The sequence below is a fragment of the Dermochelys coriacea genome, chromosome 9 (genome assembly GCF_009764565.3).
Source record: "Dermochelys coriacea isolate rDerCor1 chromosome 9, rDerCor1.pri.v4, whole genome shotgun sequence".
Lineage (NCBI taxonomy): Eukaryota > Metazoa > Chordata > Testudines > Dermochelyidae > Dermochelys > Dermochelys coriacea.
In genome coordinates, this window is record NC_050076.1 from 80655243 (window position 1) to 80664591 (window position 9349).

At 42.7% G+C, this 9349-nt stretch overlaps 1 non-coding gene across 1 annotated transcript; it reads right to left on the reverse strand.

Annotated features, from left to right (window-relative positions):
* Positions 1 to 8951: 8951 nt before the first annotated feature.
* On the reverse strand, positions 8952 to 9053 carry LOC119861971. The gene has a single exon (XR_005295086.1). It is a non-coding gene; the product is annotated as a U6 spliceosomal RNA (small nuclear RNA).
* Positions 9054 to 9349: the final 296 nt, after the last annotated feature.

The window sequence follows — 9349 nt, forward strand, 5'->3', positions numbered from 1 at the left end:
TGCCTAAAATTCTCCCCTAGCCACTGTGACAGTTTCACTGGCAGTAGCAAAGTGGGAGCGTGAATGTGGAGTGGCAATCTGCATTTTATCCACTGTATGGTCTAGTCCTGATCAGAGCTGGTCTAGATGCCATGATGATCGAAGCACCATCTGCTTACCCACACTAAGTGCGCCTCCTTTTGCTATCACTGATGGTAGCAATGGTAGGAAATTTTAGGAAGTTTAGGTCTAATGTAGATAAGACCCCAAAGGGACCAAACTGAAGACTAGAGAACCAGCAATGAGAAAATGGCCTGTGTGACTTCTTGAAATGGTCTAATTACCTCCCTATTACCCCAGCCAGCTCCCCACAATGGTTCCCAAAATTACAGTATCCATTGAAGACCATATAATGCTGTTCTTTTACAGGTGAAAATAATGAATTAACATTTGCAAAATGCCTTGAGAGTCTCCCTTAAAAGTGCTATTAAAGTGCAAGATATTAACATTCTGGGTCATGTCTGTGCCCCAAGATCTTTACATATAATCCTTTCCTATTCATTCTTCTAGCAGGCTGCTGTGTTATATACTCTTACATCAGATGTTTTTCTATATGCAAAGCTAATGGCAGAACTGTAAGCCTATAATTATAGTGTTTCTTTTTTAATAGAGCTTCCAAACAGCATAGACACTTCATAATAAACACCTTCTCTGAGTGGCCTACATTTCAGGCCTTGATTCAGGAAAGTGTATTCAGGTCAACACTTAATCACATGCTTCAATGTTATCTTGTTGAAGTCCCACGTTAAGCACATGTTTAAGTGCTTTCCTGAATGGGGGCCTAACTGGCAGATGTGGGAATATAATGTCAGGCAGGGAAGGACATGGATCAGGGAGCTGTGCTTACTCAGATTAGCCTCACATACACGTTGATGGTTCAAATGTTTGACTTTGTTCTGAATTCTAGGCTAAAGCCTCTTAGCAGCTGGAAGGCAGCAGACCAGGCAATAGCAGGATGTAGCACAGCACAGCATGTCTGTTGTTAAATTCTAAAAAACTCTGCTGCAAATCATTTTGAGACCTGTCTGTAGGGAAACCTTTCAATATAATGAAGGTTATTTCTTTACTGAGAATGCATTATTCTATTATCATCACTCTTGTTGCCCCTGTTGTGGTGATCAAACTGTGCCTTATGTCCTTTGTTTTCCTTATGCTCGTGCATCTCTTTTGGTAAATTTATCTTTCCCTACTTCCCCTTCTTGGTTCAAAGTCTCCTTAATTAGTGGGGAGACAAGAAGGTGGTTTAGGTGCATCTCAGAAGTGCTTTTGCCTTGTTTACATAGCACAGTTCCTTGGCAGCTAAGACATCCTTGTAAGCATGGCAGTGTTCTTTATACAGACTATAAATAAAGGTTTCATACACAGTATGTCCATCGCTGTCAAGTCTCTAATATATAGAGACAACCGGCACTCCGAGGCTCAGCCATCACATTATTTACTGGGGAAACACAGCTTTTCCAGTTGCTCTGGCAGTACTGTATGAATGCCCAGGTTTCTCTGTTTGTTTGTGGATTATCTGGCTGGGGAGAGGAAGTGAGCTGAGTATAATGAATGTATATGTGCTGTGTGCAGAGGCTGTTTGTGGCTTGAAGGGAAGTCAGAGCCCAAGAGTCAGGTTTTTACAAAGCTCTCCTGTTGAATTGATTTTAAATCTCATTTATTAAAGCATGATCTTATGCTTACAGGTCAGAATGTGACCTCATCTGCCCCTAGAGAAAGGACTTATTGCCAGCTGGTCCCTTATCACCATGTCCTACGTTCCTGCTTTGGATGGAAGGGGAAAGGATGCACCATCCCAGCTATCAATGGGAACTGTGCTTACAGGAACCCTTAACAAGCAACGCAAACCCAGTTCAGGTCATTGTTTCAAAATAAAGACAAAGAAAAAGTTTTAAAGTAACCCTACAACAACAAACCAATGTGCAGAGCCCAGCACTTCTGAGCAATACTGCAGACGCAACAGAAGAGAAAAAATGTGAACTGGGAAAATGCTGTATCTATCTTCCAAAGGACTAATTAAAAGCCAGAGGAATTTTTTTTAAATGAGTAAATAAAATACAGAGATAATTTTGCTTTCCCTTTGACAGATGACACTGTTCTGCTGAGGTTAGTTAGTATATATAAGGACTGAAGGTAAGAAGGAACATACCAGATGTATTGTATACTATATGTAGGGTAGAAAGATATTTAGATCCACAACAATGGCTAGCACCACAGATGGCATATTAAAGAAAACCCACTTTCCCCTCTAAAAGGAGGAGTATTTCAGACAATGCAGAACATGCTATGAGCTCCTTGATCTTGGTATTTCCATTGGGGCATCATTTGCTATGAGGCAAGAGGTGCAGTTGCCCTCCCTCACAGACTTTTCGTACGTCTATATGCTCCACTAGGTCTCCCACTTCTTGCACTCCCTGCCCCTCCCCCCTTTGCAGGATATAATATAATCACAATGTTCTATATGCTATCGTGACTTTTTCCCTCTTCCCTGAATTTTTCTGAAATGACACCTCTGATTTCCCTGGATGAGACTGTGGGATCAATTTGATCAACCATATATGGATTTTGGCTATAGACTCACTTTTTTCCCCTCTGTTGTAATATTATCTTTATCCTATTTCCCCCTGAATAATGAAACAACCTCAAAATATGGTAAAATTTCTATTATGTATAGAGTGCGGGAGATGTTCATGGCATTTTACATACAAATTAAAATGTCAAGGTCCCTAAAGATAGTGTTATATGACACTGCCTCAGCAGTGTGAATATTGCATATGCAGCCTCACCACCATGAAAATGACATACAAAGCTTCATGTAATATGAAAATCACATTGGCTTATGATTAAATTATTAAATAGAGCTACCCTAGTGTGTCGGCTCTGTGATACTGAGAGCATATATCGTATTTCTACTCTGAAAGCAGTTGCATGGGGGAGGCTAACATGATCTTTGGAAACTATAGGTAAGAATAGATATGAAAGAAGGATATAAAACAGCTGCAACAGAGAAACATTCCTAAAACATGGCTGCTTGCATTGTGCTGGATCTTCTCCTTATTTCCAGTTCCTACTGCATAATGAACAGCACATAGAGACAGAGATTGTATGGGAGTTGACTGACTTTTTTTGCACATGCATTTTTCATCAGAAAATAGCCGTCTTTTTTTAAAAAACAAACAAACAAACAAACAAACAAACTTTTCCTGAAAAAATGGTGACACTATGGAATTGATCAGACTACTCCACGACATTTTTCAGTGACAGCATTAGTGACATTTTTTCCAAGTTTTCTTTTAAATCATTTTTCAAAGCCATGTCCATAACACTTTATTTACCAAACACTGAGTAAGAAAATGTAGTTTTTGGTAGTCTAGAAAATGTAGATAGCGATTTTGATAAAAAATTATTGGAGAACATGGATTGTTATAAACCCTGTGAAATGGAATCAACTTCCAAATAAGTGTTTCATGAAATCATCTCCCTGTTTTTCATCCAGCTCTGATCGGCATTTTCCCTAATGCTAGTTCCCCATGCAAACAATTGGTGTCGTTACTACTCTTAATAGGTTTCTAGATGGAGGGGAGGTGGTACCCACAAACATGAATGAGAGGAGACATGTCCACAAGATCACCCCTCTATTGAAATGGGATCCAAACAACGAATATTTTAAAAAGGCCCTGTTCTGGATGCTTAAAACACTACTGTCCAATTGTTATAAGCTCAGGTATTTTGGATCCTGTCTGTAACAGCTCTTACTTCCTTCTCCATTTCTACTAGTTAATTCACCCTGACACTGCCCAAAATCCTATCACTGGAGAAGAGACAAGAAAGAGGAGTTTGTACTCAGCCACCTTGCTATTACCCCAACTGCGCATGCTCATGAAAGCTACCTTCCTAGATATCTTCATACACCAGTCCTTTGTGCTCTGGACTCTTTTTTTTGTAGTGCGAGCTTGGCAGCCTCCTCTTTTATTCCAAGAACAGATGTACTGCTCTTGCTCAGGCTGCAAATTTCCTCCAAACTCCGTGCTATGATGCCTTTCCCCTGAACTAGAAGGAACTCCTCAAGAAGCAAGTTCAGTCTCCAAGGTCCCAGCAGTCCCTGGTCTCTTCTGAGATTGACAACCAGGTTTCCAGTTAGTGCCAGTGTTTGTTGGGATGTGGACTGAGATTTATATCATTTGGACTGCTGCCAGATGGGTAACTTCCTATCACAGCTCACTAGTCACCTGGGCTGGATCCAATCTGGAAACAGAAGTGAATGGTTCAATGTGCCACTAATCAGTTTTATGAGACATCCAGTCCCCCAAGTTCTCCACACTTATCTGTAGCCATACACAGCCTTGCTTCCTTACCCCTCTTTACCCCTTCCAGGCAAAGATGAAATTATCTGTGTCTGAGCCAAGAGGTAGTGCTGCCCATAAGCAAAGCAAGGCTGTATTCATTACCTTGTTCCAAACTCCTCTTGAAGCCAAAGGTGTTTCATATGAGTGAGCAGCTACAAAAGAAATTTTAAATTAAGAATTAAAGTAATAAATCAATGGAAGTTTGTTTTCACTACAGCTGAAAGGCCAAAACTGTTTGATATTTACCTTGGAAAGATCAACAGAGTCAAGGGCAAAACCAACCGCAATGAATGAAATGATAGATTAATCTATTGTTTTCATGTATGACAGTGGAGCTCTGAACCATGCAAGCAGGCTGCAAAATGATGCCTCCCTCCATATTCCCTAAACTGAGCTCATTTTGTTTTTCCAAATAGGTCCTCCTGGGGTCTCAGGTCAAGTTCCTATGATTTGCCTCCAGAATAAGACAAACCCTACCTCATTTTTCCAGGCTTCCTAGATCATAGCAGTGTGGGCTAGTCCCTAATACAGAGTGAGCATGGCCATTGCAAATGTTCAGCCCAATCCTGCAAGCTGCTAGGTTTGGAGTCTCTCAACTCTAATAGGACTACCATGGGAGTTGAGCGCACGCAGCAGCTCACTGGATCATTTCCTGAATCCAATTGTATAGTAGTGTGTGAAGGGACTCTCTGCCTGGTGAGACCCAATTCCTTGAAGACTTATCCCAAATTGCAGTTTTCCCTCCTTCTCACTCCAATGTGCTGACACAAATTCCAATGGATCTCTATCCTGTCCTTCTGATCACTAATACTCAACCATGGACAGGTCATCTTCTTCCTATGTCCTTCTCCCTAATCCTCCATAACAGGGGTGGCCAACCCGAGCCTGAGAAAGAGCCAGAGCTGTAAATTGCCAAAGAGCCACAGTAATACATCAGCAGTCCCCATCAGCGCCCCCCCCCGAACCTCCTGCCCACTGGCAGCCCTGCTGATCAGCACTTCCCCCTCCCTCCCCATGCCTCCTGCAATCAGCTGTTTCACAGTGTACAGTAGGCTCTGGGATGGAGGGGGGAGGAGCAAGGGTGCAGCACACTCAGGGGAGGGGGTAGGAAGGGGCAGGGGCCTTGGGGTAAGGGGTGGAGTGGGGTAGGGCCTGGAGTTGAGCAGTGGAAAGTTGGCACTTGTAGCGCCAGCCCTGGAGTCAGCACCTATACAAGGAGCTGCATATTAACTTCTGAAGAGCCGCATGTGGCTCTGGAGCCACAGGTTGGCCACCCTTGCCCCAGAGTCTCTGCAGCATACAACCTGTTCCTCTTGGCTCCCTTACTGCTTCTTCCTAACTCTGTCACCTATTATTGGTGATATTCAATCAGGGAAGTGGCCTGGCTAAGAACGAATCATCTGTCACACATTGGCTGCTGGACTCCAATTATCTGGGCTGCCTACTCTCACACTTTGGGGATTCCCTGGATCAGAGGTTGTCTCAGGATGCATTTCATCCTCCACAACTCTGGACAAGACATGGGAGTTGAAGACTGGAGCTGGGCTAGTGAAGTTACAGCCAAAGATTGTCAGAACTGCTGAGAAAGATTTGAGCAAAGGGAATAGGCTGCAGGCAGGAAGTAACAATAAATTATCTGGTTCACTACTTTCTTCATAAAGGAAAATGAGTCCAAGAAGAAGCCACATGATGGGTAAATTATGATAAACTTCCTGGTAATTCCAATTGCCATGGATCCAGAGAAGTTTTTTTTATTGAAAGTTTTGAATGCATGAGGTATTCATGCAAGTGCTGGGGTGACACAGTCTACAGCAGTGGTTCTCAACCTATTTACCATTGTGGGCCACATCCAATGCTACCTATATGGCCCTGCGGATGTGACATGGATCGCAGCTCTGTGCTGACTGGGCTGAAAGTGGCCTGCGGGCTGCAGGTTGAGACCCACTGGTCTACAGCCAAGTTCAGTGTAGGCCAGTACTCTGAAGGCTTCCCATATGGAGCTTTACCAGTATTCCTCCATCCTGACCAGCAGCTCCTGCTATTGCAGTCATGGACTCTCCCACAGTTCTGAACCTCAGGCTTGACCTGCAGCATCCCTAGTTAATTCAGTCCTGGGCTTCTAGTCAGGAGAGAGAGACAGAGAGAGATTTTGGTTTTGGGCCACTCTTAAAATAAAATTTCTGTTTTTTAAAACATATATTATAATGGTCCCATTGTGCACAGCAACACTAGAGCTGTCTGCCCCATGGCAGGCAGGGAACTTCTGGCAGGCAGCCTGCCCAGTGTTTATGCGCAGTGTACTGTGAAAATGACCTGGAATACTTTCATGGACCCAGCTCCTAGTTTATATTACAGCAGAAAAATCATTATCACTGCCAGAAAAAAAAAAAAAAAAGGACAAAAGGCCACCAAACAATAATGCCACCATAAAGAAGGTCTATAAAATAAAATAAAATATGAAGAAGTTGCATAACTAACCAGATCTGTGTCTCACACATGCTGTTCAGCTTGGGAAGAGTCCTCTGGGTCATGTAAATTACTCATTCCATGTGGCAAAGGACCCAGTAAATAATCAAAGAAAGCGTGTGCAGGCTTACAACTCTCAAAGGAAATGAAGGCAAGAACTTAGTCTCTCACTTCTGCAAACCTTTGCTCAATTCCTGAGCTGGATCAGAAGAGAAGACAGATATGTTGCTCATATTGATTTCTAAAACATATTTGCCCACATCACTAAACTACCATAGAATTGGCAGCCACTGCTAAGTGTGAGGTCTGAGACTGGGATAATAATTGTTGTCTTTTTTATAGTGCCTTCCCTCATGCTGAAGAAATGCTGGGATTGCTTTACAACTGGACAGCTGTGGATGTTTGTGGGATGGTTTCTCAGGGTACCCAGGATTCTGAGTCACCTTGTTACCCCCTACCTCAAGTGTGAAGGAGTCTTGCTTGTACTTTGCTAGCTGTCAGCTTGCTAAAACCACCCGCCTAGTAGCTACTCAAGCCCTCTCCTTCAATGCCAGCCAGTACTTTTCTCCTGTTGGTTTTGGGTAACTTTATGCAATGACTGTATTTAAAAACAAAACTAAACTATTTACCATATATATTGGTCAAATCCTGAAATGTCATTTAATATTAGCAACACAACACCACACAATAGTTGTGAAAGTGACTATCCCTGTGCACAATATGTAAACTGCCTCAGGTGGTTGATGGCATTTGGTTTCCATAGGTGCCTACTAATAAATACACTTGAGGCAAAAGGTTCTCTCTGTGGTTGCTGTGTGTTTCTGCTTAATTATTTTTAATCTGCAGTACTGGCTGTCTTGCAATGGCATCTGACACACCTAGAACATTGGGCCAAATTTTCTGCTGGTGCAAATGGATTGTCAGGAGCTGGGTGAAACCTTGTTCTGGGTTGAGTTAAAACCTTATTGAGATTCATAGGTGTGAATACACTTTTCAATTAACAATTGTAATGATAAGCCCCCACCTAGGACAAAAGGAGTATGTGACCCCACCCAGGAGTTTTTCTTGAGTATTGTTTGGGGGAGGGGGAGAATGTGGTATGTGTGAGTGTGAGCAAGAGAAAGCAGAACACAGAAGACCAGAAAGAAACACAATCAGCATGAAGAAGCAGCTGAAAGCAAAGTATCTGACCCTGGAAGAAACAGGGGAGAAGCTTTTGGGTGGGTTGTGAGCTGAAAAGAGAGTGTTCTGGGGGCTGTGAGTAAAATAAGCTGTTTCTTGCTATTTGATTCCTTCTGTGTTCAGACACACAGGACTTGGTATATTCCCTGTAAATAACAAGACTGCATTGAAGAAATACTTGATTGTCACCAGTTTCTCCACCTAACTGGAATATCCCTGAGAAATTGAACATTAAGTAGCTGCTCAGGTCTGGGACAACATGAGCAAAACTCCCTGGAAATCAATTTACAGCAGCAGTGAGGATTTGACTACTCTTCTTGGGTTTTTTCTTAATTTAGCTTGCAATAAGGCTCAGGCTCTTCTCCCCACCATGAACAAACTAGGATGTGAATGTAAAAACATCATTACTGTTACAGCTGGCGTCTAGTGGTGGAAGTACTGGCGTCTAGTGTAGTGCCAGCCATGGAAACAACAAGAATATAAAGGAGGAAGCCTGAACTGAAAACCTCTGAAGGGAATAAACTCTTCCTTGCCGATTGGTTTGACTGTGTAACTCCTGTTTTTGAATCCCTCCATTGGCTTCCTATCTAATATCATATGAAATTTATGTTGTGTCCTCCAACTTTCAAAGTGCTACATAACTTTGCCCTTCCCTGTTTATCCTCTCTTGTCTGGCTTCATGTCACCCTGTCCCCTCCATTCTGCCAAGGCTCCCAACCCTCATCCTACTTTCTTGGATTTTCCCAGAATCACCTCCATGCTTTCTTCCATGCAGTCCTTATGCATGGTTTGACTTCCCTTGGATTGTTCACACTCAAGTCCCTGTAGAGACCCAGGACTACTGTGCCAGTTATAGTGAATATTGCTGATTTGTACCTTCATTGTACATAGCTTGCCTATTGTTTTTCTCCTTCCCCTGACCTCTATCTTTAGATCATGAATTTTGGTGTGATCCTTGCACAGGGGGCATACTAATCTTCTCTGTATCATTCCAATTGTAGTGAGCTCTAAGCAGGGAGTATCCTTACATGTTTGGAAAGCACCCAGCACATAATGGATGCTACTGTAAATAAACAATCATAACAACCAGCACCACACCACCAGGGAGACATCCACAAAAGGAACAAAGAATGTAGGCCATACTCACAGGAGGAGGACTCTATCCTGGGAAGCAGTGACTCTGAAAAAGATTTGTGGGTCATGATGGATAATCAGCTGAACATACACTCCCAATGTGACCAAAAGGACTGATGCGGTCTTGCAATGTATAAACAGCAGACTTTCAAGTAGGAGTGCAACCTCTGCTGGAATCCTGT